At 41.4% G+C, this 23,869-nt stretch overlaps 33 non-coding genes and 7 pseudogenes across 33 annotated transcripts; all 40 read left to right on the top strand.

Moving 5' to 3' along the window:
* The first annotated feature begins 32 nt into the window (after nt 1–32).
* On the top strand, nt 33–151 carry LOC150026885 (5S ribosomal RNA). Its single transcript, XR_016522134.1, has one exon. It is a non-coding gene; the product is annotated as a 5S ribosomal RNA (ribosomal RNA).
* Nucleotides 152–1,598: 1,447 nt separating this feature from the next.
* On the top strand, nt 1,599–1,717 carry LOC150026884 (5S ribosomal RNA). Its single transcript, XR_016522002.1, has one exon. It is a non-coding gene; the product is annotated as a 5S ribosomal RNA (ribosomal RNA).
* Nucleotides 1,718–2,175: 458 nt separating this feature from the next.
* LOC150026883 (5S ribosomal RNA) lies at nt 2,176–2,294 on the top strand. Its single transcript, XR_016522207.1, has one exon. It is a non-coding gene; the product is annotated as a 5S ribosomal RNA (ribosomal RNA).
* A 458-nt stretch (nt 2,295–2,752) lies between these two features.
* Nucleotides 2,753–2,871, top strand: LOC150026882 (5S ribosomal RNA). The gene has a single exon (XR_016521912.1). It is a non-coding gene; the product is annotated as a 5S ribosomal RNA (ribosomal RNA).
* A 458-nt stretch (nt 2,872–3,329) lies between these two features.
* Nucleotides 3,330–3,448, top strand: LOC150026881 (5S ribosomal RNA). The gene has a single exon (XR_016522056.1). It is a non-coding gene; the product is annotated as a 5S ribosomal RNA (ribosomal RNA).
* A 458-nt stretch (nt 3,449–3,906) lies between these two features.
* LOC150026880 (5S ribosomal RNA) lies at nt 3,907–4,025 on the top strand (annotated as a pseudogene).
* Nucleotides 4,026–4,483: 458 nt separating this feature from the next.
* Nucleotides 4,484–4,602, top strand: LOC150026879 (5S ribosomal RNA). The gene has a single exon (XR_016522234.1). It is a non-coding gene; the product is annotated as a 5S ribosomal RNA (ribosomal RNA).
* A 458-nt stretch (nt 4,603–5,060) lies between these two features.
* On the top strand, nt 5,061–5,179 carry LOC150026878 (5S ribosomal RNA). Its single transcript, XR_016521911.1, has one exon. It is a non-coding gene; the product is annotated as a 5S ribosomal RNA (ribosomal RNA).
* A 458-nt stretch (nt 5,180–5,637) lies between these two features.
* Nucleotides 5,638–5,756, top strand: LOC150026877 (5S ribosomal RNA). Its single transcript, XR_016522055.1, has one exon. It is a non-coding gene; the product is annotated as a 5S ribosomal RNA (ribosomal RNA).
* Nucleotides 5,757–6,214: 458 nt separating this feature from the next.
* Nucleotides 6,215–6,333, top strand: LOC150026876 (5S ribosomal RNA; annotated as a pseudogene).
* A 458-nt stretch (nt 6,334–6,791) lies between these two features.
* Nucleotides 6,792–6,910, top strand: LOC150026875 (5S ribosomal RNA; annotated as a pseudogene).
* Nucleotides 6,911–7,368: 458 nt separating this feature from the next.
* Nucleotides 7,369–7,487, top strand: LOC150026874 (5S ribosomal RNA; annotated as a pseudogene).
* A 458-nt stretch (nt 7,488–7,945) lies between these two features.
* Nucleotides 7,946–8,064, top strand: LOC150026873 (5S ribosomal RNA). Its single transcript, XR_016522758.1, has one exon. It is a non-coding gene; the product is annotated as a 5S ribosomal RNA (ribosomal RNA).
* Nucleotides 8,065–8,521: 457 nt separating this feature from the next.
* LOC150026872 (5S ribosomal RNA) lies at nt 8,522–8,640 on the top strand. Its single transcript, XR_016522185.1, has one exon. It is a non-coding gene; the product is annotated as a 5S ribosomal RNA (ribosomal RNA).
* A 458-nt stretch (nt 8,641–9,098) lies between these two features.
* Nucleotides 9,099–9,217, top strand: LOC150026871 (5S ribosomal RNA; annotated as a pseudogene).
* Nucleotides 9,218–9,675: 458 nt separating this feature from the next.
* Nucleotides 9,676–9,794, top strand: LOC150026870 (5S ribosomal RNA). Its single transcript, XR_016522195.1, has one exon. It is a non-coding gene; the product is annotated as a 5S ribosomal RNA (ribosomal RNA).
* A 458-nt stretch (nt 9,795–10,252) lies between these two features.
* On the top strand, nt 10,253–10,371 carry LOC150026869 (5S ribosomal RNA). The gene has a single exon (XR_016522242.1). It is a non-coding gene; the product is annotated as a 5S ribosomal RNA (ribosomal RNA).
* A 459-nt stretch (nt 10,372–10,830) lies between these two features.
* On the top strand, nt 10,831–10,949 carry LOC150026868 (5S ribosomal RNA). Its single transcript, XR_016522158.1, has one exon. It is a non-coding gene; the product is annotated as a 5S ribosomal RNA (ribosomal RNA).
* Nucleotides 10,950–11,407: 458 nt separating this feature from the next.
* LOC150026867 (5S ribosomal RNA) lies at nt 11,408–11,526 on the top strand. Its single transcript, XR_016522241.1, has one exon. It is a non-coding gene; the product is annotated as a 5S ribosomal RNA (ribosomal RNA).
* A 459-nt stretch (nt 11,527–11,985) lies between these two features.
* LOC150026866 (5S ribosomal RNA) lies at nt 11,986–12,104 on the top strand. Its single transcript, XR_016522157.1, has one exon. It is a non-coding gene; the product is annotated as a 5S ribosomal RNA (ribosomal RNA).
* A 458-nt stretch (nt 12,105–12,562) lies between these two features.
* On the top strand, nt 12,563–12,681 carry LOC150026865 (5S ribosomal RNA; annotated as a pseudogene).
* Nucleotides 12,682–13,140: 459 nt separating this feature from the next.
* On the top strand, nt 13,141–13,259 carry LOC150026864 (5S ribosomal RNA). The gene has a single exon (XR_016522008.1). It is a non-coding gene; the product is annotated as a 5S ribosomal RNA (ribosomal RNA).
* A 457-nt stretch (nt 13,260–13,716) lies between these two features.
* On the top strand, nt 13,717–13,835 carry LOC150026863 (5S ribosomal RNA). The gene has a single exon (XR_016522259.1). It is a non-coding gene; the product is annotated as a 5S ribosomal RNA (ribosomal RNA).
* A 456-nt stretch (nt 13,836–14,291) lies between these two features.
* LOC150026862 (5S ribosomal RNA) lies at nt 14,292–14,410 on the top strand. Its single transcript, XR_016522586.1, has one exon. It is a non-coding gene; the product is annotated as a 5S ribosomal RNA (ribosomal RNA).
* Nucleotides 14,411–14,866: 456 nt separating this feature from the next.
* LOC150026861 (5S ribosomal RNA) lies at nt 14,867–14,985 on the top strand (annotated as a pseudogene).
* Nucleotides 14,986–15,444: 459 nt separating this feature from the next.
* Nucleotides 15,445–15,563, top strand: LOC150026860 (5S ribosomal RNA). The gene has a single exon (XR_016522007.1). It is a non-coding gene; the product is annotated as a 5S ribosomal RNA (ribosomal RNA).
* Nucleotides 15,564–16,020: 457 nt separating this feature from the next.
* LOC150026859 (5S ribosomal RNA) lies at nt 16,021–16,139 on the top strand. Its single transcript, XR_016522574.1, has one exon. It is a non-coding gene; the product is annotated as a 5S ribosomal RNA (ribosomal RNA).
* Nucleotides 16,140–16,597: 458 nt separating this feature from the next.
* LOC150026858 (5S ribosomal RNA) lies at nt 16,598–16,716 on the top strand. Its single transcript, XR_016522649.1, has one exon. It is a non-coding gene; the product is annotated as a 5S ribosomal RNA (ribosomal RNA).
* A 458-nt stretch (nt 16,717–17,174) lies between these two features.
* Nucleotides 17,175–17,293, top strand: LOC150026857 (5S ribosomal RNA). Its single transcript, XR_016522648.1, has one exon. It is a non-coding gene; the product is annotated as a 5S ribosomal RNA (ribosomal RNA).
* Nucleotides 17,294–17,751: 458 nt separating this feature from the next.
* On the top strand, nt 17,752–17,870 carry LOC150026856 (5S ribosomal RNA). The gene has a single exon (XR_016522216.1). It is a non-coding gene; the product is annotated as a 5S ribosomal RNA (ribosomal RNA).
* Nucleotides 17,871–18,328: 458 nt separating this feature from the next.
* LOC150026855 (5S ribosomal RNA) lies at nt 18,329–18,447 on the top strand. The gene has a single exon (XR_016522622.1). It is a non-coding gene; the product is annotated as a 5S ribosomal RNA (ribosomal RNA).
* Nucleotides 18,448–18,905: 458 nt separating this feature from the next.
* On the top strand, nt 18,906–19,024 carry LOC150026854 (5S ribosomal RNA). The gene has a single exon (XR_016521920.1). It is a non-coding gene; the product is annotated as a 5S ribosomal RNA (ribosomal RNA).
* Nucleotides 19,025–19,482: 458 nt separating this feature from the next.
* On the top strand, nt 19,483–19,601 carry LOC150026853 (5S ribosomal RNA). Its single transcript, XR_016522573.1, has one exon. It is a non-coding gene; the product is annotated as a 5S ribosomal RNA (ribosomal RNA).
* Nucleotides 19,602–20,059: 458 nt separating this feature from the next.
* Nucleotides 20,060–20,178, top strand: LOC150026852 (5S ribosomal RNA). Its single transcript, XR_016522191.1, has one exon. It is a non-coding gene; the product is annotated as a 5S ribosomal RNA (ribosomal RNA).
* Nucleotides 20,179–20,636: 458 nt separating this feature from the next.
* On the top strand, nt 20,637–20,755 carry LOC150026851 (5S ribosomal RNA). The gene has a single exon (XR_016522647.1). It is a non-coding gene; the product is annotated as a 5S ribosomal RNA (ribosomal RNA).
* A 458-nt stretch (nt 20,756–21,213) lies between these two features.
* On the top strand, nt 21,214–21,332 carry LOC150026850 (5S ribosomal RNA). The gene has a single exon (XR_016522646.1). It is a non-coding gene; the product is annotated as a 5S ribosomal RNA (ribosomal RNA).
* A 458-nt stretch (nt 21,333–21,790) lies between these two features.
* Nucleotides 21,791–21,909, top strand: LOC150026849 (5S ribosomal RNA). Its single transcript, XR_016522215.1, has one exon. It is a non-coding gene; the product is annotated as a 5S ribosomal RNA (ribosomal RNA).
* Nucleotides 21,910–22,367: 458 nt separating this feature from the next.
* Nucleotides 22,368–22,486, top strand: LOC150026848 (5S ribosomal RNA). Its single transcript, XR_016522621.1, has one exon. It is a non-coding gene; the product is annotated as a 5S ribosomal RNA (ribosomal RNA).
* Nucleotides 22,487–22,944: 458 nt separating this feature from the next.
* Nucleotides 22,945–23,063, top strand: LOC150026847 (5S ribosomal RNA). The gene has a single exon (XR_016522082.1). It is a non-coding gene; the product is annotated as a 5S ribosomal RNA (ribosomal RNA).
* A 458-nt stretch (nt 23,064–23,521) lies between these two features.
* LOC150026846 (5S ribosomal RNA) lies at nt 23,522–23,640 on the top strand. The gene has a single exon (XR_016522066.1). It is a non-coding gene; the product is annotated as a 5S ribosomal RNA (ribosomal RNA).
* Nucleotides 23,641–23,869: the final 229 nt, after the last annotated feature.

Raw genomic sequence — 23,869 nt, 5'->3', positions numbered from 1 at the left:
CCCATATAGCCATTGATCGCGCTGCACTTGACAGGTGCGATCATACCAGCACTAATGCACTGGATCCCATCAGAACTCCGCAGTTAAGCGCGCTTGGGCGAGAGTAGTACTAGGATGGGTGACCTCCTGGGAAGTCCTCGTGTTGCACTTATTTTTTGTGTTCTGTTCTTCTTCCTGGCCTATACAATCAAACCATGATGAGTTCACCTTTTTCGTGACTGCGAGTTGTGGGGGTCCTTGTCCTTCGGGAATTGGCAACTAGATTCGTTACCACGTTTCGAACAACTTTCATTTTTAACGCGTCTCCATCCGTGATGGAGATCAAGCCCAAGAGAACATGGAGGCCACTCATCAAGCTCAAGAAGAGGTGGAGGCACAAATGGAGGACGCCCATGGAGGTCAAAGTCCACCTCAAAGGATTACAAGAAGCATGTTCAAAGCCTTGGGAGCTAGAGGACATTTATTTTCTCTTTTTGTAGTGTCTTTAGTTGAAGGTGCTTAGAGGGAAACCTTAGAAACCTCTTTTGTTATAGCATCTTTTCGGCTTTAGTTAGGATCTTTAGGGGGGTGTATTAGTAGATAGGTGTAGAAGTAGAATAGGGGGTGCCAAAGTGAAGGAAAGGATCACACCTTTCTTGCTTTGCAAATAGGCGCCGGTTCTAGTTTGAATTAGGAGGGAATTTTGAATTGTTTTAGCTTTCTTTTTCAGCACCTTAGGCTATAAATAGAGGTTCCTTCCTTGTAAATTTCAGATTTGAATTCATCTAAAGAAACTATACTCAAAATTGGAGTGAGCATTTGGAGAGCTTTGAGCTTCTTCTCTAGTCTTATCTTGAAGGACCATGGTTTCCTCAAGTGGCGGCTTCCACACTCATCTAGGAGCATCCATACTTCTAGTGGCGTGATCATCCAACCTATCTTCCATCTTCATGAGCATTCTCTTCTCCTTCCTTTCTTCTTCTTCAATTGTTCATGTTACCTTGTGTTTTGAGTTGTCTAGCTTTCGGTTTTTCTATTTTCAGCACCTATATTCTGTTTTGTTTTTAAATTCTGTTCGGTTCTTTTGTTTAGTAGCTTAATTCTGTTCGGTTAATCTAGTTTCTATTCCTTTGTTGATTCAATTTGACAATATTTGGTTCATCCAAATGAGTTTGGGATTTGGTACTTGTTATTGGTGAGTTCTTGATCTTAGAACCATGATCCAACTTCTAAGAAAGTGCCTCTACATTTTCCAGCTCAAGGTGATTCCTCAAAGTGTCAAGAATCTTGCTCTATGTGGCTATTGGAATCACATCAATCCGACTTCTCTATCAAAAGTTATGACCGTTTGAAGTTTAGTCACGATAATTTTTGGCAACTCCAAATCTATCACTATTCTCTTCAATCTGAGGACTCCTCCATCAAATATACACTAAAACAAGATCCCACAAAAAAAATTAGACAAAAATTCAATTTCTACCTATTTTTAATGCATTTTACAAAAATCGTCTTACCTTGTTCGTCCATCTTGTATATCTCAAGACCCATTTTGTGTTTAACCATTTGAAACTGAAGCCCACTTGCAAACCCATATAGGCATTGATCGCGCTGCACTTGACAGGTGCGATCATACCAGCACTAATGCACCGGATCCCATCAGAACTCCGCAGTGAAGCGTGCTTGGGCGAGAGTGGTACTAGGATGGGTGACCTCCTGGGAAGTCCTCGTGTTGCACTTCTTTTTTGTGTTCTGTTCTTCTTCCTGGCCTATACAATCAAACCATGATGAGTTCACCTTTTTCGTGACTGCGAGTTGTGGGGGTCCTTGTCCTTCGGGAATTGGCAACTAGATTCGTTACCACGTTTCAAACAACTTTCATTTTTAACGCGTCTCCATCCGACTTCTCGATCAAAAGTTATGACCGTTTGAAGTTTAGTCACGATAATTTTTGGCAACTCCAAATCTATCACTATTCTCTTCAATCTGAGGACTCCTCCATCAAATATACACTAAAACAAGATCCCACAAAAAAAATTAGACAAAAATTCAATTTCTACCTATTTTTAATGCATTTTACAAAAATCGTCTTACCTTGTTCGTCCATCTTGTATATCTCAAGACCCATTTTGTGTTTAACCATTTGAAACTGAAGCCCACTTGCAAACCCATATAGGCATTGATCGCGCTGCACTTGACAGGTGCGATCATACCAGCACTAATGCACCGGATCCCATCAGAACTCCGCAGTGAAGCGTGCTTGGGCGACAGTAGTACTAGGATGGGGGACCTCCTGGGAAGTCCTCGTGTTGCACTTCTTTTTTGTGTTCTGTTCTTCTTCCTGGCCTATACAATCAAACCATGATGAGTTCACCTTTTTCGTGACTGCGAGTTGTGGGGGTCCTTGTCCTTCGGGAATTGGCAACTAGATTCGTTACCACGTTTCGAACAACTTTCATTTTTAACGCGTCTCCATCCGACTTCTCTATCAAAAGTTATGACCGTTTGAAGTTTAGTCACGATAATTTTTGGCAACTCCAAATCTATCACTATTCTCTTCAATCTGAGGACTCCTCCATCAAATATACACTAAAACAAGATCCCACAAAAAAAATTAGAGAAAAATTCAATTTCTACCTATTTTTAATGCATTTTACAAAAATCGTCTTACCTTGTTCGTCCATCTTGTATATCTCAAGACCCATTTCGTGTTTAACCATTTGAAACTGAAGCCCACTTGCAAACCCATATAGGCATTGATCGCGTTGCACTTGACAGGTGCGATCATACCAGCACTAATGCACCGGATCCCATCAGAACTCCGCAGTGAAGCGTGCTTGGGCGAGAGTAGTACTAGGATGGGGGACCTCCTGGGAAGTCCTCGTGTTGCACTTCTTTTTTGTGTTCTGTTCTTCTTCCTGGCCTATACAATCAAACCATGATGAGTTCACCTTTTTCGTGACTGCGAGTTGTGGGGGTCCTTGTCCTTCGGGAATTGGCAACTAGATTCGTTACCACGTTTCGAACAACTTTCATTTTTAACGCGTCTCCATCCGACTTCTCTATCAAAAGTTATGACCGTTTGAAGTTTAGTCACGATAATTTTTGGCAACTCCAAATCTATCACTATTCTCTTCAATCTGAGGACTCCTCCATCAAATATACACTAAAACAAGATCCCACAAAAAAAATTAGAGAAAAATTCAATTTCTACCTATTTTTAATGCATTTTACAAAAATCGTCTTACCTTGTTCGTCCATCTTGTATATCTCAAGACCCATTTTGTGTTTAACCATTTGAAACTGAAGCCCACTTGCAAACCCATATAGGCATTGATCGCGTTGCACTTGACAGGTGCGATCATACCAGCACTAATGCACCGGATCCCATCAGAACTCCGCAGTGAAGCGTGCTTGGGCGAGAGTAGTACTAGGATGGGTGACCTCCTTGGAAGTCCTCGTGTTGCACTTCTTTTTTGTGTTCTGTTCTTCTTCCTGGCCTATACAATCAAACCATGATGAGTTCACCTTTTTCGTGACTGCGAGTTGTGGGGGTCCTTGTCCTTCGGGAATTGGCAACTAGATTCGTTACCACGTTTCGAACAACTTTCATTTTTAACGCGTCTCCATCCGACTTCTCTATCAAAAGTTATGACCGTTTCAAGTTTAGTCACGATAATTTTTGGCAACTCCAAATCTATCACTATTCTCTTCAATCTGAGGACTCCTCCATCAAATATACACTAAAACAAGATCCCACAAAAAAAATTAGACAAAAATTCAATTTCTACCTATTTTTAATGCATTTTACAAAAATCGTCTTACCTTGTTCGTCCATCTTGTATATCTCAAGACCCATTTTGTGTTTAACCATTTGAAACTGAAGCCCACTTGCAAACCCATATAGGCATTGATCGCGCTGCACTTGACAGGTGCGATCATACCAGCACTAATGCACCGGATCCCATCAGAACTCTGCAGTGAAGCGTGCTTGGGCGAGAGTGGTACTAGGATTGGTGACCTCCTGGGAAGTCCTCGTGTTGCACTTCTTTTTTGTGTTCTGTTCTTCTTCCTGGCCTATACAATCAAACCATGATGAGTTCACCTTTTTCGTGACTGCGAGTTGTGGGGGTCCTTCTCCTTCGGGAATTGGCAACTAGATTCGTTACCACGTTTCGAACAACTTTCATTTTTAACGCGTCTCCATCCGACTTCTCTATCAAAAGTTATGACCGTTTGAAGTTTAGTCACGATAATTTTTGGCAACTCCAAATCTATCACTATTCTCTTCAATCTGAGGACTCCTCCCTCAAATATACACTAAAACAAGATCCCACAAAAAAAATTAGAGAAAAATTCAATTTCTACCTATTTTTAATGCATTTTACAAAAATCGTCTTACCTTGTTCGTCCATCTTGTATATCTCAAGACCCATTTCGTGTTTAACCATTTGAAACTAAAGCCCACTTGCAAACCCATATAGGCATTGATCGCGCTGCACTTGACAGGTGCGATCATACCAGCACTAATGCACCGGATCCCATCAGAACTCCGCAGTGAAGCGTGCTTGGGCGAGAGTGGTACTAGGATGCGTGACCTCCTGGGAAGTCCTCGTGTTGCACTTCTTTTTTGTGTTCTGTTCTTCTTCCTGGCCTATACAATAAAACCATGATGAGTTCACCTTTTTCGTGACTGCGAGTTGTGGGGGTCCTTGTCCTTCGGGAATTGGCAACTAGATTCGTTACCACGTTTCGAACAACTTTCATTTTTAACGCGTCTCCATCCGACTTCTCTATCAAAAGTTATGACCGTTTGAAGTTTAGTCACGATAATTTTTGGCAACTCCAAATCTATCACTATTCTCTTCAATCTGAGGACTCCTCCATCAAATATACACTAAAACAAGATCCCACAAAAAAAATTAGAGAAAAATTCAATTTCTACCTATTTTTAATGCATTTTACAAAAATCGTCTTACCTTGTTCGTTCATCTTGTATATCTCAAGACCCATTTCGTGTTTAACCATTTGAAACTGAAGCCCACTTGCAAACCCATATAGGCATTGATCGCGCTGCACTTGACAGGTGCGATCATACCAGCACTAATGCACCGGATCCCATCAGAACTCCGCAGTGAAGCGTGCTTGGGCGAGAGTAGTACTAGGATGGGGGACCTCCTGGGAAGTCCTCGTGTTGCACTTCTTTTTTGTGTTCTGTTCTTCTTCCTGGCCTATACAATCAAACCATGATGAGTTCACCTTTTTCGTGACTGCGAGTTGTGGGGGTCCTTGTCCTTCGGGAATTGGCAACTAGATTCGTTACCACGTTTCGAACAACTTTCATTTTTAACGCGTCTCCATCCGACTTCTCTATCAAAAGTTATGACCGTTTGAAGTTTAGTCACGATAATTTTTGGCAACTCCAAATCTATCACTATTCTCTTCAATCTGAGGACTCCTCCATCAAATATACACTAAAACAAGATCCCACAAAAAAAATTAGACAAAAATTCAATTTCTACCTATTCTTAATGCATTTTACAAAATTCGTCTTACCTTGTTCGTCCATCTTGTATATCTCAAGACCCATTTTGTGTTTAACCATTTGAAACTGAAGCCCACTTGCAAACCCATATAGGCATTGATCGCGTTGCACTTGACAGGTGCGATCATACCAGCACTAATGCACCGGATCCCATCAGAACTCCGCAGTGAAGCGTGCTTGGGCGAGAGTAGTACTAGGATGGGTGACCTCCTTGGAAGTCCTCGTGTTGCACTTCTTTTTTGTGTTCTGTTCTTCTTCTTGGCCTATACAATCAAACCATGATGAGTTCACCTTTTTCGTGACTGCGAGTTGTGGGGGTCCTTGTCCTTCGGGAATTGGCAACTAGATTCGTTACCAGGTTTCGAACAACTTTCATTTTTAACGCGTCTCCATCCGACTTCTCTATCAAAAGTTATGACCGTTTCAAGTTTAGTCACGATAATTTTTGGCAACTCCAAATCTATCACTATTCTCTTCAATCTGAGGACTCCTCCATCAAATATACACTAAAACAAGATCCCACAAAAAAAATTAGACAAAAATTCAATTTCTACCTATTTTTAATGCATTTTACAAAAATCGTCTTACCTTGTTCGTCCATCTTGTATATCTCAAGACCCATTTCGTGTTTAATCATTTGAAACTGAAGCCCACTTGCAAACCCATATAGGCATTGATCGCGCTACACTTGACAGGTGCGATCATACCAGCACTAATGCACCGGCTCCCATCAGAACTCCGCAGTTAATCGTGGTTGGGCGAAAATAGTACTAGGATGGGTGACCTCCTGGGAAGTCCTCGTGTTGCACTTCTTTTTTGTGTTCTGTTCTTCTTCCTGGCCTATACAATCAAACCATGATGAGTTCACCTTTTTCGTGACTGCGAGTTGTGGGGGTCCTTGTCCTTCGGGAATTGGCAACTAGATTCGTTACCACGTTTCGAACAACTTTCATTTTTAACGCGTCTCCATCCGACTTCTCTATCAAAAGTTATGACCGTTTGAAGTTTAGTCACGATAATTTTTGGCAACTCCAAATCTATCACTATTCTCTTCAATCTGAGGACTCCTCCATCAAATATACACTAAAACAAGATCCCACAAAAAAAATTAGACAAAAATTCAATTTCTACCTATTTTTAATGCATTTTACAAAAATCGTCTTACCTTGTTCGTCCATCTTGTATATCTCAAGACACATTTCGTGTTTAACCATTTGAAACTGAAGCCCACTTGCAAACCCATATAGGCATTGGTCGCGCTAAACTTGACAGGTGCGATCATACCAGCACTTATGCACCGGCTCCCATCAGAACTCCGCAGTTAAGCGTGGTTGGGCGAAAATAGTACTAGGATGGGTGACCTCCTGGGAAGTCCTCGTGTTGCACTTCTTTTTTGTGTTCTGTTCTTCTTCCTGGCCTATACAATCAAACCATGATGAGTTCACCTTTTTCGTGACTGTGAGTTGTGGGGGTCCTTGTCCTTCGGGAATTGGCAACTAGATTCGTTACCACGTTTCGAACAACTTTCATTTTTAACGCGTCTCCATCCGACTTCTCTATCAAAAGTTATGACCGTTTGAAGTTTAGTCACGATAATTTTTGGCAACTCCAAATCTATCACTATTCTCTTCAATCTGAGGACTCCTCCATCAAATATACACTAAAACAAGATCCCACAAAAAAAATTAGACAAAAATTCAATTTCTACCTATTTTTAATGCATTTTACAAAAATCGTCTTACCTTGTTCGTCCATCTTGTATATCTGAAGACCCATTTCGTGTTTAACCATTTGAAACTGAAGCCCACTTGCAAACCCATATAGGCATTGATCGCGCTGCACTTGACAGGTGCGATCATACCAGCACTAATGCACCGGATCCAATCAGAACTCCGCAGGTACGCGTGCTTGGGCGAGAGTAGTACTAGGATTGGTGACCTCCTGGGAAGTCCTCGTGTTGCACTTCTTTTTTGTGTTCTGTTCTTCTTCCTGGCCTATACAATCAAACCATGATGAGTTCCCCTTTTTCGTGACTGCGAGTTGTGGGGGTCCTTGTCCTTCGGGAATTGGCAACTAGATTCGTTACCACGTTTCGAACAACTTTCATTTTTAACGCGTATCCATTCGACTTCTCTATCAAAAGTTATGACCGTTTGAAGTTTAGTCACGATAATTTTTTGCAACTCCAAATCTATCACTATTCTCTTCAATTTGAGAACTCCTCCATCAAATATACACTAAAACAAGATCCCACAAAAAAAATTAGACAAAAATTCAATTTCTACCTATTTTTAATGCATTTTACAAAAATCGTCTTACCTTGTTCGTCCATCTTGTATATCTCAAGACCCATTTTGTGTTTAACCATTTGAAACTGAAGCCCACTTGCAAACCCATATAGGCATTGATCGCGATGCACTTGGCAAGTGCGATCATACCAGCACTAATGCACCGGATCCCATCAGAACTCCGCAGGTAAGCGTGCTTGGGCGAGAGTAGTACTAGGATGGGTGACCTCCTGGGAAGTCCTCGTGTTGCACTTCTTTTTTGTGTTCTGTTCTTCTTCGTGGCCTATACAATCAAACCATGATGAGTTCCCCTTTTTCGTGACTGCGAGTTGTGGGGGTCCTTGTCCTTCGGGAATTGGCAACTAGATTCGTTACCACGTTTCGAACAACTTTCATTTTTAACGCGTATCCATCCGACTTCTCTATCAAAAGTTATGACCGTTTGAAGTTTAGTCACGATAATTTTTGGCAACTCCAAATCTATCACTATTCTCTTCAATCTGAGGACTCCTCCATCAAATATACACTAAAACAAGATCCCACAAAAAAATTAGACAAAAATTCAATTTCTACCTATTTTTAATGCATTTTACAAAAATCGTCTTACCTTGTTCGTCCATCTTGTATATCTCAAGACCCATTTTGTGTTTAACCATTTGAAACTGAAGCCCACTTGCAAACCCATATAGGCATTGATCGCGCTGCACTTGGCAGGTGCGATCATACCAGCACTAATGCACCGGATCCCATCAGAACTCCGCAGTGAAGCGTGCTTGGGCGAGAGTAGTACTAGGATTGGTGACCTCTTGGGAAGTCCTCGTGTTGCACTTCTTTTTTGTGTTCTGTTCTTCTTCCTGGCCTATACAATCAAACCATGATGAGTTCACCTTTTTCGTGACTGCGAGTTGTGGGGGTCCTTGTCCTTCGGGAATTGGCAACTAGATTCGTTACCACGTTTCGAACAACTTTCATTTTTAACGCGTCTCCATCCGACTTCTCTATCAAAAGTTATGACCGTTTGAAGTTTAGTCACGATAATTTTTGGCAACTCCAAAACTATCACTATTCTCGTCAATCTGAGGACTCCTCTATCAAATATACACTAAAACAAGATCCCACAAAAAAAATTAGACAAAAATTCAATTTCTACCTATTTTTAATGCATTTTACAAAAATCGTCTTACCTTGTTCGTCCATCTTGTATATCTCAAGACCCATTTTGTGTTTAACCATTTGAAACTGAAGCCCATTTGCAAACCCATATAGGCATTGATCGCGCTGCACTTGACAGATGCGATCATACCAACACTAATGCACCGGATCCCATCAGAACTTCGCAGTGAAGCGTGCCTGGGCGAGAGTAGTACTAGGATGAGTGACTTCCTGGGTAGTCCTCGTGTTGCACTTCATTTTTGTGTTCTGTTCTTCTTCCTGGCCTATACAATCAAACCATGATGAGTTCACCTTTTTCGTGACTGCGAGTTGTGGGGGTCCTTGTCCTTCGGGAATTGGCAACTAGATTCGTTACCACGTTTCGAACAACTTTCATTTTTAACGCGTCTCCATCCGACTTCTCTATCAAAAGTTATGACCGTTTGAAGTTTAGTCACGATAATTTTTGGCAACTCCAAATCTATCACTATTCTCTTCAATCTGAGGACTCCTCCATCAAATATACACTAAAACAAGATCCCACAAAAAAAATTAGACAAAAATTCAATTTCTACCTATTCTTAATGCATTTTACAAAATTCGTCTTACCTTGTTCGTCCATCTTGTATATCTCAAGACCCATTTTGTGTTTAACCATTTGAAACTGAAGCCCACTTGCAAACCCATATAGCCATTGATCGCGCTGCACTTGACAGGTGCGATCATACCAGCACTAATGCACTGGATCCCATCAGAACTCCGCAGTTAAGCGCGCTTGGGCGAGAGTAGTACTAGGATGGGTGACCTCCTGGGAAGTCTTCGTGTTGCACTTCTTTTTTGTGTTTTGTTCTTCTTCCTGGCCTATACAATCAAACCATGATGAGTTCACCTTTTTCGTGACTGCGAGTTGTGGGGGTCCTTGTCCTTCGGGAATTGGCAACTAGATTCGTTACCACGTTTCGAACAACTTTCATTTTTAACGCGTCTCCATCCGACTTCTCTATCAAAAGTTATGACCGTTTCAAGTTTAGTCACGATAATTTTTGGCAACTCCAAATCTATCACTATTCTCTTCAATCTGAGGACTCCTCCATCAAATATACACTAAAACAAGATCCAACAAAAAAAATTAGACAAAAATTCAATTTCTACCTATTTTTAATGCATTTTACAAAATTCGTCTTACCTTGTTCGTCCATCTTGTATATCTCAAGACCCATTTTGTGTTTAACCATTTGAAACTGAAGCCCACTTGCAAACCCATATAGGCATTGATCGCGTTGCACTTGACAGGTGCGATCATACCAGCACTAATGCAACGGATCCCATCAGAACTCCGCAGTATAGCGTGCTTGGGCGAGAGTAGTACTAGGATGGGTGACCTCCTGGGAAGTCCTCGTGTTGCACTTCTTTTTTGTGTTCTGTTCTTCTTCCTGGCCTATACAACCAAACCATGATGAGTTCACCTTTTTCGTGACTGCGAGTTGTGGGGGTCATTGTCCTTCGGGAATTGGCAACTAGATTCGTTACCACGTTTCGAACAACTTTCATTTTTAACGCGTCTCCATCCGACTTCTCCATCAAAAGTTATGACCGTTTGAAGTTTTAGTCACGATAATTTTTGGCAACTCCAAATCTATCACTATTCTCTTCAATCTGAGGACTCCTCCATCAAATATACACTAAAACAAGATCCCACAAAAAAAATTAGACAAAAATTGAATTTCTACATATTTTTTATGCATTTTACAAAAATCGTCTTACCTTGTCCGTCCATCTTGTATATCTCAAGACCCATTTTGTGTTTAACCATTTGAAACTGAAACCCACTTGCAAACCCATATAGGCATTGATCGCGCTGCACTTGACAGGTGCGATCATACCAGCACTAATGCACCGGATCCCATCAGAACTCCGCAGTGAAGGGAGCTTGGGCGAGAGTAGTACTAGGATGGGTGACCTCCTGGGAAGTGCTCGTGTTGCACTTCTTTTTTGTGTTCTGTTCTTCCTCCTGGCCTATACAATCAAACCATGATGAGTTCACCTTTTTCGTGACTGCGAGTTGTGGGGGTCCTTGTCCTTCGGGAATTGGCAACTAGATTCGTTACCACGTTTCGAACAACTTTCATTTTTAACGCGTCTCCATCCGACTTCTCTATCAAAAGTTATGACCGTTTCAAGTTTAGTCACGATAATTTTTGGCAACTCCAAATCTATCACTATTCTCTTCAATCTGAGGACTCCTCCATCAAATATACACTAAAACAAGATCCAACAAAAAAAATTAGACAAAAATTCAATTTCTACCTATTTTTAATGCATTTTACAAAATTCGTCTTACCTTGTTCGTCCATCTTGTATATCTCAAGACCCATTTTGTGTTTAACCATTTGAAACTGAAGCCCACTTGCAAACCCATATAGGCATTGATCGCGTTGCACTTGACAGGTGCGATCATACCAGCACTAATGCAACGGATCCCATCAGAACTCCGCAGTATAGCGTGCTTGGGCGAGAGTAGTACTAGGATGGGTGACCTCCTGGGAAGTCCTCGTGTTGCACTTCTTTTTTGTGTTCTGTTCTTCTTCCTGGCCTATACAACCAAACCATGATGAGTTCACCTTTTTCGTGACTGCGAGTTGTGGGGGTCATTGTCCTTCGGGAATTGGCAACTAGATTCGTTACCACGTTTCGAACAACTTTCATTTTTAACGCGTCTCCATCCGACTTCTCCATCAAAAGTTATGACCGTTTGAAGTTTTAGTCACGATAATTTTTGGCAACTCCAAATCTATCACTATTCTCTTCAATCTGAGGACTCCTCCATCAAATATACACTAAAACAAGATCCCACAAAAAAAATTAGACAAAAATTGAATTTCTACATATTTTTTATGCATTTTACAAAAATCGTCTTACCTTGTCCGTCCATCTTGTATATCTCAAGACCCATTTTGTGTTTAACCATTTGAAACTGAAACCCACTTGCAAACCCATATAGGCATTGATCGCGCTGCACTTGACAGGTGCGATCATACCAGCACTAATGCACCGGATCCCATCAGAACTCCGCAGTGAAGGGAGCTTGGGCGAGAGTAGTACTAGGATGGGTGACCTCCTGGGAAGTGCTCGTGTTGCACTTCTTTTTTGTGTTCTGTTCTTCTTCCTGGCCTATACAATCAAACCATGATGAGTTCACCTTTTTCGTGACTTCGAGTTGTGGGGGTCCTTGTCCTTCGGGAATTGGCAACTAGATTCGTTACCATTTTTCGAACAACTTTCATTTTTAACGCGTCTCCATCCGACTTCTCTATCAAAAGTTATGACCGTTTCAAGTTTAGTCACGATAATTTATGGCAACTCCAAATCTATCACTATTCTCTTCAATCTGAGGACTCCTCCATCAAATATACACTAAAACAAGATCCCACAAAAAAAATTAGACAAAAATTCAATTTCTACCTATTTTTAATGCATTTTACAAAATTCGTCTTACCTTGTTCGTCCATCTTGTATATCTCAAGACCCATTTTGTGTTTAACCATTTGAAACTGAAGCCCACTTGCAAACCCATATAGGCATTGATCGCGCTGCACTTGACAGGTGCGATCAAACCAGCACTAATGCACCCGATCCCATCAGAACTCCGCAGTATAGCGTGCTTGGGCGAGAGTAGTACTAGGATGGGTGACCTCCTGGGAAGTCCTCGTGTTGCACTTCTTTTTTGTGTTCTGTTCTTCTTCCTGGCCTATACAATCAAACCATGATGAGTTCACCTTTTTCGTGACTGCGAGTTGTGGGGGTCCTTGTCCTTCGGGAATTGGCAACTAGATTCGTTACCACGTTTCGAACAACTTTCATTTTTAACGCGTCTTCATCCGACTTCTCCATCAAAAGTTATGACCGTTTGAGGTTTTAGTCACGATAATTTTTGGCAACTCCAAATCTATCACTATTCTCTTCAATCTGAGGACTCCTCCATCAAATATACACTAAAACAAGATCCCACAAAAAAAATTAGACAAAAATTCAATTTCTACATATTTTTTATGCATTTTACAAAAATCGTCTTACCTTGTTCGTCCATCTTGTATATCTCAAGACCCATTTTCTGTTTAACCATTTGAAACTGAAACCCACTTGCAAACCCATATAGGCATTGATCGCGCTGCACTTGACAGGTGCGATCATACCAGCACTAATGCACCGGATCCCATCAGAACTCCGCAGTTAAGGGAGCTTGGGCGAGAGTAGTACTAGGATGGGTGACCTCCTGGGAAGTCCTCGTGTTGCACTTCTTTTTTGTGTTCTGTTCTTCTTCCTGGCCTATACAATCAAACATTGATGAGTTCACCTTTTTCGTGACTGCGAGTTGTGGGGGTCCTTGTCCTTCGGGAATTGGCAACTAGATTCGTTACCACGTTTCGAACAACTTTCATTTTTAACGCGTCTCCATCCGACTTTTCTATCAAAAGTTATGACCGTTTGATGTTTTAGTCACGATAATTTTTGGCAACTCCAAATCTATCACTATTCTCTTCAATCTGAGGACTCCTCCATCCAATATACACTAAAACAAGATCCCACAAAAAAAATTAGACAAAAATTCAAGTTCTACCTATTTTTAATGCATTTTACAGAAATCGTCTTACCTTGTTCGTCCATCTTGTATCTCAAGACCCATTTTGTGTTTAACCATTTGAAACTGAAGCCCACTTGCAAACCCATATAGGCATTGATCGCGCTGCACTTGACAGGTGCGATCATACCAGCACTAATGCACCGGATCCCACCAGAACTCCGCAGTCAAGCGCGCTTGGGCGAGAGTAGTACTAGGATGGGTGACCTCCTGGGAAGTCCTCGTGTTGCACTACTTTTTTGTGTTCTGTTCTTCTTCCTGGCCTATACAATCATACCATGATGAGTTCACCTTTTTCGTGACTGCGAGTTGTGGGGGTCCTTGTCCTTCGGGAATTGGCAACTAGATTCGTTACCACGTTTCGAACAACTTTCATTTTTAACGCGTCTTCATCCGACTTCTCTATCAAAAGTTATGACCGTTTGAAGTTTAGTCACGATAATTTTTGACAACTCCAAATCTATCACTATTCTCTTCAATCTGAGGACTCCTCCGTCAAATATACACTAAAACAAGATCCCACAAAAAAAATTAGACAAAAATTCAATTTCTACCTATTTTTAATGCATTTTACAAAAATCGTCTTACCTTGTTCGTCCATCTTGTATCTCAAGACCCATTTTGTGTTTAACCATTTGAAACTGAAGCCCACTTGCAAACCCATATAGGCATTGATCGCGCTGCACTTGACAGGTGCGATCATACCAGCACTAATGCACCGGATCCCATCAGAACTCCGTAGTGAAGAGTGCTTGGGCGAGAGTAGTACTAGGATGGGTGACCTCCTGGGAAGTCCTCGTGTTGCACTTCTTTTTTGTGTTGTGTTCTTCTTCCTGGCCTATACAATCAAACCATGATGAGTTCACCTTTTTCGTGACTGCGAGTTGTGGGGGTCCTTGTCCTCCGGGAATTGGCAACTAGATTCGTTGCCACGTTTCGAACAACTTTCATTTTTAACGCGTCTCCATCCGACTTCTCTATCAAAAGTTTTGACCGTTTGAAGTTTAGTCACGATAATTTTTGGCAACTCCAAATCTATCACTATTCTCTTCAATCTGAGGACTCCTCCATCCAATATACACTAAAACAAGATCCCACAAAAAAAATTAGACAAAAATTCAAGTTCTACCTATTTTTAATGCATTTTACAGAAATCGTCTTACCTTGTTCGTCCATCTTGTATCTCAAGACCCATTTTGTGTTTAACCATTTGAAACTGAAGCCCACTTGCAAACCCATATAGGCATTGATCGCGCTGCACTTGACAGGTGCGATCAAACCAGCACTAATGCACCCGATCCCATCAGAACTCCGCAGTATAGCGTGCTTGGGCGAGAGTAGTACTAGGATGGGTGACCTCCTGGGAAGTCCTCGTGTTGCACTTCTTTTTTGTGTTCTGTTCTTCTTCCTGGCCTATACAATCAAACCATGATGAGTTCACCTTTTTCGTGACTGCGAGTTGTGGGGGTCCTTGTCCTTCGGGAATTGGCAACTAGATTCGTTACCACGTTTCGAACAACTTTCATTTTTAACGCGTCTTCATCCGACTTCTCCATCAAAAGTTATGACCGTTTGAGGTTTTAGTCACGATAATTTTTGGCAACTCCAAATCTATCACTATTCTCTTCAATCTGAGGACTCCTCCATCAAATATACACTAAAACAAGATCCCACAAAAAAAATTAGACAAAAATTCAATTTCTACATATTTTTTATGCATTTTACAAAAATCGTCTTACCTTGTTCGTCCATCTTGTATATCTCAAGACCCATTTTCTGTTTAACCATTTGAAACTGAAACCCACTTGCAAACCCATATAGGCATTGATCGCGCTGCACTTGACAGGTGCGATCATACCAGCACTAATGCACCGGATCCCATCAGAACTCCGCAGTTAAGGGAGCTTGGGCGAGAGTAGTACTAGGATGGGTGACCTCCTGGGAAGTCCTCGTGTTGCACTTCTTTTTTGTGTTCTGTTCTTCTTCCTGGCCTATACAATCAAACATTGATGAGTTCACCTTTTTCGTGACTGCGAGTTGTGGGGGTCCTTGTCCTTCGGGAATTGGCAACTAGATTCGTTACCACGTTTCGAACAACTTTCATTTTTAACGCGTCTCCATCCGACTTTTCTATCAAAAGTTATGACCGTTTGATGTTTTAGTCACGATAATTTTTGGCAACTCCAAATCTATCACTATTCTCTTCAATCTGAGGACTCCTCCATCCAATATACACTAAAACAAGATCCCACAAAAAAAATTAGACAAAAATTCAAGTTCTACCTATTTTTAATGCATTTTACAGAAATCGTCTTACCTTGTTCGTCCATCTTGTATCTCAAGACCCATTTTGTGTTTAACCATTTGAAACTGAAGCCCACTTGCAAACCCATATAGGCATTGATCGCGCTGCACTTGACAGGTGCGATCATACCAGCACTAATGCACCGGATCCCATCAGAACTCCGCAGTCAAGCGTGCTTGGGCGAGAGTAGTACTAGGATGGGTGACCTCCTGGGAAGTTCTCGTGTTGCACTTCTTTTTTGTGTTCTGTTCTTCCTCCTGGCCTAAACAATCAAACCATGATGAGTTCACCTTTTTCGTGACAGCGAGTTGTGGGGGTCCTTGTCCTTCGGGAATTGGCAACTAGATTCGTTACCACGTTTCGAACAACTTTCATTTTTAACGCGACTCCATCCGACTTCTCTATCAAAAGTTATGACCGTTTGAAGTTTAGTCACGATAATTTTTGGCAACTCCAAATCTATCACTATTCTCTTCAATCTGAGGACTCCTCCATCAAATATACACTAAAACAAGATCCCACAAAAAAAATTAGACAAAAATTCAATTTCTACCTATTTTTAATGCATTTTACAAAAATCGTCTTACCTTGTTCGTCCATCTTGTATATCTCAAGACCCATTTTGTGTTTAACCATTTGAAACTGAAGCCCACTTGCAAACCCATATAGGCATTGATCGCGCTGCACTTGACAGGTGCGATCATACCAGCACTAATGCACCGGATCCCATCAGAACTCCGCAGTCAAGCGTGCTTGGGCGAGAGTAGTACTAGGATGGGTGACCTCCTGGGAAGTCCTCGTGTTGCACTTCTTTTTTGTGTTCTGTTCTTCCTCCTGGCCTATACAATCAAACCATGATGAGTTCACCTTTTTCGTGACTGCGAGTTGTGGGGGTCCTTGTCCTTCGGGAATTGGCAACTAGATTCGTTACCACGTTTCGAACAACTTTCATTTTTAACGCGTCTCCATCCGACTTCTCTATCAAAAGTTATGACCGTTTGAAGTTTAGTCACGATAATTTTTGGCAACTCCAAATCTATCACTATTCTCTTCAATCTGAGGACTCCTCCATCAAATATACACTAAAACAAGATCCCACAAAAAAAATTAGACAAAAATTCAATTTCTACCTATTTTTAATGCATTTTACAAAAATAGTCTTACCTTGTTCGTCCATCTTGTATATCTCAAGACCCATTTTGTGTTTAACCATTTGAAACTGAAGCCCACTTGCAAACCCATATAGGCATTGATCGCGCTGCACTTGACAGGTGCGATCATACCAGCACTAATGCACCGGATCCCATCAGAACTCCGCAGTCAAGCGTGCTTGGGCGAGAGTAGTACTAGGATGGGTGACCTCCTGGGAAGTCCTCGTGTTGCACTTCTTTTTTGTGTTCTGTTCTTCCTCCTGGCCTATACAATCAAACCATGATGAGTTCACCTTTTTCGTGACTGCGAGTTGTGGGGGTCCTTGTCCTTCGGGAATTGGCACCTAGATTCGTTACCACGTTTCGAACAACTTTCATTTTTAACGCGTCTCCATCCGACTTCTCTATCAAAAGTTATGATCGTTTGAAGTTTAGTCACGATAATTTTTGGCAACTCCAAATCTATCACTATTCTCTTCAATCTGAGGACTCCTCCATCAAATATACACTAAAACAAGATCCCACAAAAAAAATTAGACAAAAATTCAATTTCTACCTATTTTTAATGCATTTTACAAAAATCGTCTTACCTTGTTCGTCCATCTTGTATATCTCAAGACCCATTTTGTGTTTAACCATTTGAAACTGAAGCCCACTTGCAAACCCATATAGGCATTGATCGCGCTGCACTTGACAGGTGCGATCATACCAGCACTAATGCACCGGATCCCATCAGAACTCCGCAGGTAAGCGTGCTTGGGCGAGAGTAGTACTAGGATGGGTGACATCCTGGGAAGTCCTCGTGTTGCACTTCTTTTTTGTGTTCTGTTCTTCCTCCTGGCCTATACAATCAAACCATGATGAGTTCACCTTTTTCGTGACTGCGAGTTGTGGGAGTCCTTGTCCTTCGGGAATTGGCAACTAGATTCGTTACCACGTTTCGAACAACTTTCATTTTTAACGCGTCTCCATCCGACTTCTCTATCAAAAGTTATGACCGTTTGAAGTTTAGTCACGATAATTTTTGGCAACTCCAAATCTATCACTATTCTCTTCAATCTGAGGACTCCTCCATCAAATATACACTAAAACAAGATCCCACAAAAAAAATTAGACAAAAATTCAATTTCTACCTATTTTTAATGCATTTTACAAAAATCGTCTTACCTTGTTCGTCCATCTTGTATATCTCAAGACCCATTTTGTGTTTAACCATTTGAAACTGAAGCCCACTTGCAAACCCATATAGGCATTGATCGCGCTGCACTTGACAGGTGCGATCATACCAGCACTAATGCACCGGATCCCATCAGAACTCCGCAGTTAAGCGTGCTTGGGCGAGAGTAGTACTAGGATGGGTCACCTCCTGGGAAGTCCTCGTGTTGCACTTCTTTCTTGTGTTCTGTTCTTCCTCCTGGCCTATACAATCAAACCATGATGAGTTCACCTTTTTCGTGACTGCGAGTTGTGGGGGTCCTTGTCCTTCGGGAATTGGCAACTAGATTCGTTACCACGTTTCGAACAACTTTCATTTTTAACGCGTCTCCATCCGACTTCTCTATCAAAAGTTATGACCGTTTGAAGTTTAGTCACGATAATTTTTGGCAACTCCAAATCTATCACTATTCTCTTCAATCTGAGGACTCCTCCATCAAATATACACTAAAACAAGATCCCACAAAAAAAATTAGACAAAAATTCAATTTCTACCTATTTTTAATGCATTTTACAAAAATCGTCTTACCTTGTTCGTCCATCTTGTATATCTCAAGACCCATTTTGTGTTTAACCATTTGAAACTGAAGCCCACTTGCAAACCCATATAGGCATTGATCGCGCTGCACTTGACAGGTGCGATCATACCAGCATTAATGCACCGGATCCCATCAGAACTCCGCAGTGAAGCGTGCTTGGGCGAGAGTAGTACTAGGATGGGTGACCTCCTGGGAAGTCCTCGTGTTGCACTTCTTTTTTGTGTTCTGTTCTTCCTCCTGGCCTATACAATCAAACCATGATGAGTTCACCTTTTTCGTGACTGCGAGTTGTGGGGGTCCTTGTCCTTCGGGAATTGGCACCTAGATTCGTTACCACGTTTCGAACAACTTTCATTTTTAACGCGTCTCCATCCGACTTCTCTATCAAAAGTTATGATCGTTTGAAGTTTAGTCACGATAATTTTTGGCAACTCCAAATCTATCACTATTCTCTTCAATCTGAGGACTCCTCCATCAAATATACACTAAAACAAGATCCCACAAAAAAAATTAGACAAAAATTCAATTTCTACCTATTTTTAATGCATTTTACAAAAATCGTCTTACCTTGTTCGTCCATCTTGTATATCTCAAGACCCATTTTGTGTTTAACCATTTGAAACTGAAGCCCACTTGCAAACCCATATAGGCATTGATCGCGCTGCACTTGACAGGTGCGATCATACCAGCACTAATGCACCGGATCCCATCAGAACTCCGCAGTCAAGCGTGCTTGGGCGAGAGTAGTACTAGGATGGGTGACCTCCTGGGAAGTTCTCGTGTTGCACTTCTTTTTTGTGTTCTGTTCTTCCTCCTGGCCTAAACAATCAAACCATGATGAGTTCACCTTTTTCGTGACAGCGAGTTGTGGGGGTCCTTGTCCTTCGGGAATTGGCAACTAGATTCGTTACCACGTTTCGAACAACTTTCATTTTTAACGCGACTCCATCCGACTTCTCTATCAAAAGTTATGACCGTTTGAAGTTTAGTCACGATAATTTTTGGCAACTCCAAATCTATCACTATTCTCTTCAATCTGAGGACTCCTCCATCAAATATACACTAAAACAAGATCCCACAAAAAAAATTAGACAAAAATTCAATTTCTACCTATTTTTAATGCATTTTACAAAAATCGTCTTACCTTGTTCGTCCATCTTGTATATCTCAAGACCCATTTTGTGTTTAACCATTTGAAACTGAAGCCCACTTGCAAACCCATATAGGCATTGATCGCGCTGCACTTGACAGGTGCGATCATACCAGCACTAATGCACCGGATCCCATCAGAACTCCGCAGTCAAGCGTGCTTGGGCGAGAGTAGTACTAGGATGGGTGACATCCTGGGAAGTCCTCGTGTTGCACTTCTTTTTTGTGTTCTGTTCTTCCTCCTGGCCTATACAATCAAACCATGATGAGTTCACCTTTTTCGTGACTGCGAGTTGTGGGAGTCCTTGTCCTTCGGGAATTGGCAACTAGATTCGTTACCACGTTTCGAACAACTTTCATTTTTAACGCGACTCCATCCGACTTCTCTATCAAAAGTTATGACCGTTTGAAGTTTAGTCACGATAATTTTTGGCAACTCCAAATCTATCACTATTCTCTTCAATCTGAGGACTCCTCCATCAAATATACACTAAAACAAGATCCCACAAAAAAAATTAGACAAAAATTCAATTTCTACCTATTTTTAATGCATTTTACAAAAATCGTCTTACCTTGTTCGTCCATCTTGTATATCTCAAGACCCATTTTGTGTTTAACCATTTGAAACTGAAGCCCACTTGCAAACCCATATAGGCATTGATCGCGCTGCACTTGACAGGTGCGATCATACCAGCACTAATGCACCGGATCCCATCAGAACTCCGCAGTCAAGCGTGCTTGGGCGAGAGTAGTACTAGGATGGGTGACCTCCTGGGAAGTCCTCGTGTTGCACTTCTTTTTTGTGTTCTGTTCTTCCTCCTGGCCTATACAATCAAACCATGATGAGTTCACCTTTTTCGTGACTGCGAGTTGTGGGGGTCCTTGTCCTTCGGGAATTGGCAACTAGATTCGTTACCACGTTTCGAACAACTTTCATTTTTAACGCGTCTCCATCCGACTTCTCTATCAAAAGTTATGACCGTTTGAAGTTTAGTCACGATAATTTTTGGCAACTCCAAATCTATCACTATTCTCTTCAATCTGAGGACTCCTCCATCAAATATACACTAAAACAAGATCCCACAAAAAAAATTAGACAAAAATTCAATTTCTACCTATTTTTAATGCATTTTACAAAAATAGTCTTACCTTGTTCGTCCATCTTGTATATCTCAAGACCCATTTTGTGTTTAACCATTTGAAACTGAAGCCCACTTGCAAACCCATATAGGCATTGATCGCGCTGCACTTGACAGGTGCGATCATACCAGCACTAATGCACCGGATCCCATCAGAACTCCGCAGTCAAGCGTGCTTGGGCGAGAGTAGTACTAGGATGGGTGACCTCCTGGGAAGTCCTCGTGTTGCACTTCTTTTTTGTGTTCTGTTCTTCCTCCTGGCCTATACAATCAAACCATGATGAGTTCACCTTTTTCGTGACTGCGAGTTGTGGGGGTCCTTGTCCTTCGGGAATTGGCACCTAGATTCGTTACCACGTTTCGAACAACTTTCATTTTTAACGCGTCTCCATCCGACTTCTCTATCAAAAGTTATGATCGTTTGAAGTTTAGTCACGATAATTTTTGGCAACTCCAAATCTATCACTATTCTCTTCAATCTGAGGACTCCTCCATCAAATATACACTAAAACAAGATCCCACAAAAAAAATTAGACAAAAATTCAATTTCTACCTATTTTTAATGCATTTTACAAAAATCGTCTTACCTTGTTCGTCCATCTTGTATATCTCAAGACCCATTTTGTGTTTAACCATTTGAAACTGAAGCCCACTTGCAAACCCATATAGGCATTGATCGCGCTGCACTTGACAGGTGCGATCATACCAGCACTAATGCACCGGATCCCATCAGAACTCCGCAGGTAAGCGTGCTTGGGCGAGAGTAGTACTAGGATGGGTGACATCCTGGGAAGTCCTCGTGTTGCACTTCTTTTTTGTGTTCTGTTCTTCCTCCTGGCCTATACAATCAAACCATGATGAGTTCACCTTTTTCGTGACTGCGAGTTGTGGGAGTCCTTGTCCTTCGGGAATTGGCAACTAGATTCGTTACCACGTTTCGAACAACTTTCATTTTTAACGCGTCTCCATCCGACTTCTCTATCAAAAGTTATGACCGTTTGAAGTTTAGTCACGATAATTTTTGGCAACTCCAAATCTATCACTATTCTCTTCAATCTGAGGACTCCTCCATCAAATATACACTAAAACAAGATCCCACAAAAAAAATTAGACAAAAATTCAATTTCTACCTATTTTTAATGCATTTTACAAAAATCGTCTTACCTTGTTCGTCCATCTTGTATATCTCAAGACCCATTTTGTGTTTAACCATTTGAAACTGAAGCCCACTTGCAAACCCATATAGGCATTGATCGCGCTGCACTTGACAGGTGCGATCATACCAGCACTAATGCACCGGATCCCATCAGAACTCCGCAGTTAAGCGTGCTTGGGCGAGAGTAGTACTAGGATGGGTCACCTCCTGGGAAGTCCTCGTGTTGCACTTCTTTCTTGTGTTCTGTTCTTCCTCCTGGCCTATACAATCAAACCATGATGAGTTCACCTTTTTCGTGACTGCGAGTTGTGGGGGTCCTTGTCCTTCGGGAATTGGCAACTAGATTCGTTACCACGTTTCGAACAACTTTCATTTTTAACGCGTCTCCATCCGACTTCTCTATCAAAAGTTATGACCGTTTGAAGTTTAGTCACGATAATTTTTGGCAACTCCAAATCTATCACTATTCTCTTCAATCTGAGGACTCCTCCATCAAATATACACTAAAACAAGATCCCACAAAAAAAATTAGACAAAAATTCAATTTCTACCTATTTTTAATGCATTTTACAAAAATCGTCTTACCTTGTTCGTCCATCTTGTATATCTCAAGACCCATTTTGTGTTTAACCATTTGAAACTGAAGCCCACTTGCAAACCCATATAGGCATTGATCGCGCTGCACTTGACAGGTGCGATCATACCAGCACTAATGCACCGGATCCCATCAGAACTCCGCAGATAAGCGTGCTTGGGCGAGAGTAGTACTAGGATGGGTGACCTCCTGGGAAGTCCTCGTGTTGTACTTCTTTTTTGTGTTCTGTTCTTCCTCCTGGCCTATACAATCAAACCATGATGAGTTCACCTTTTTCGTGACTGCGAGTTGTGGGGGTCCTTGTCCTTCGGGAATTGGCAACTAGATTCGTTACCACGTTTCGAACAACTTTCATTTTTAACGCGTCTCCATCCGACTTCTCTATCAAAAGTTATGACCGTTTGAAGTTTAGTCACGATAATTTTTGGCAACTCCAAATCTATCACTATTCTCTTCAATCTGAGGACTCCTCCATCAAATATACACTAAAACAAGATCCCACAAAAAAAATTAGACAAAAATTCAATTTCTACCTATTTTTAATGCATTTTACAAAAATCGTCTTACCTTGTTCGTCCATCTTGTATATCTCAAGACCCATTTTGTGTTTAAACATTTGAAACTGAAGCCCACTTGCAAACCCATATAGGCATTGATCGCGCTGCACTTGACAGGTGCAATCATACCAGCACTAATGCACCGGATCCCATCAGAACTCCGCAACTAAGCGTGCTTGGGCGAGAGTAGTACTAGGATGGGTGACCTCCTGGGAAGTCCTCGTGTTGCACTTCTTTTTTGTGTTCTGTTCTTCCTCCTGGCCTATACAATCAAACCATGATGAGTTCACCTTTTTCGTGACTGCGAGTTGTGGGGGTCCTTGTCCTTCGGGAATTGGCAACTAGATTCGTTACCACGTTTCGAACAACTTTCATTTTTAACGCGTCTCCATCCGACTTCTCTATCAAAAGTTATGACCGTTTGAAGTTTAGTCACGATAATTTTTGGCAACTCCAAATCTAT

This window comes from Phaseolus vulgaris, chromosome 6 (genome assembly GCF_051622355.1).
Source record: "Phaseolus vulgaris cultivar YP4 chromosome 6, ASM5162235v1, whole genome shotgun sequence".
Taxonomy (NCBI): domain Eukaryota; kingdom Viridiplantae; phylum Streptophyta; class Magnoliopsida; order Fabales; family Fabaceae; genus Phaseolus; species Phaseolus vulgaris.
The sequence above is the reverse complement of the archived record's forward strand: the minus strand, read 5'-3'. Positions and strand labels throughout refer to the sequence as shown.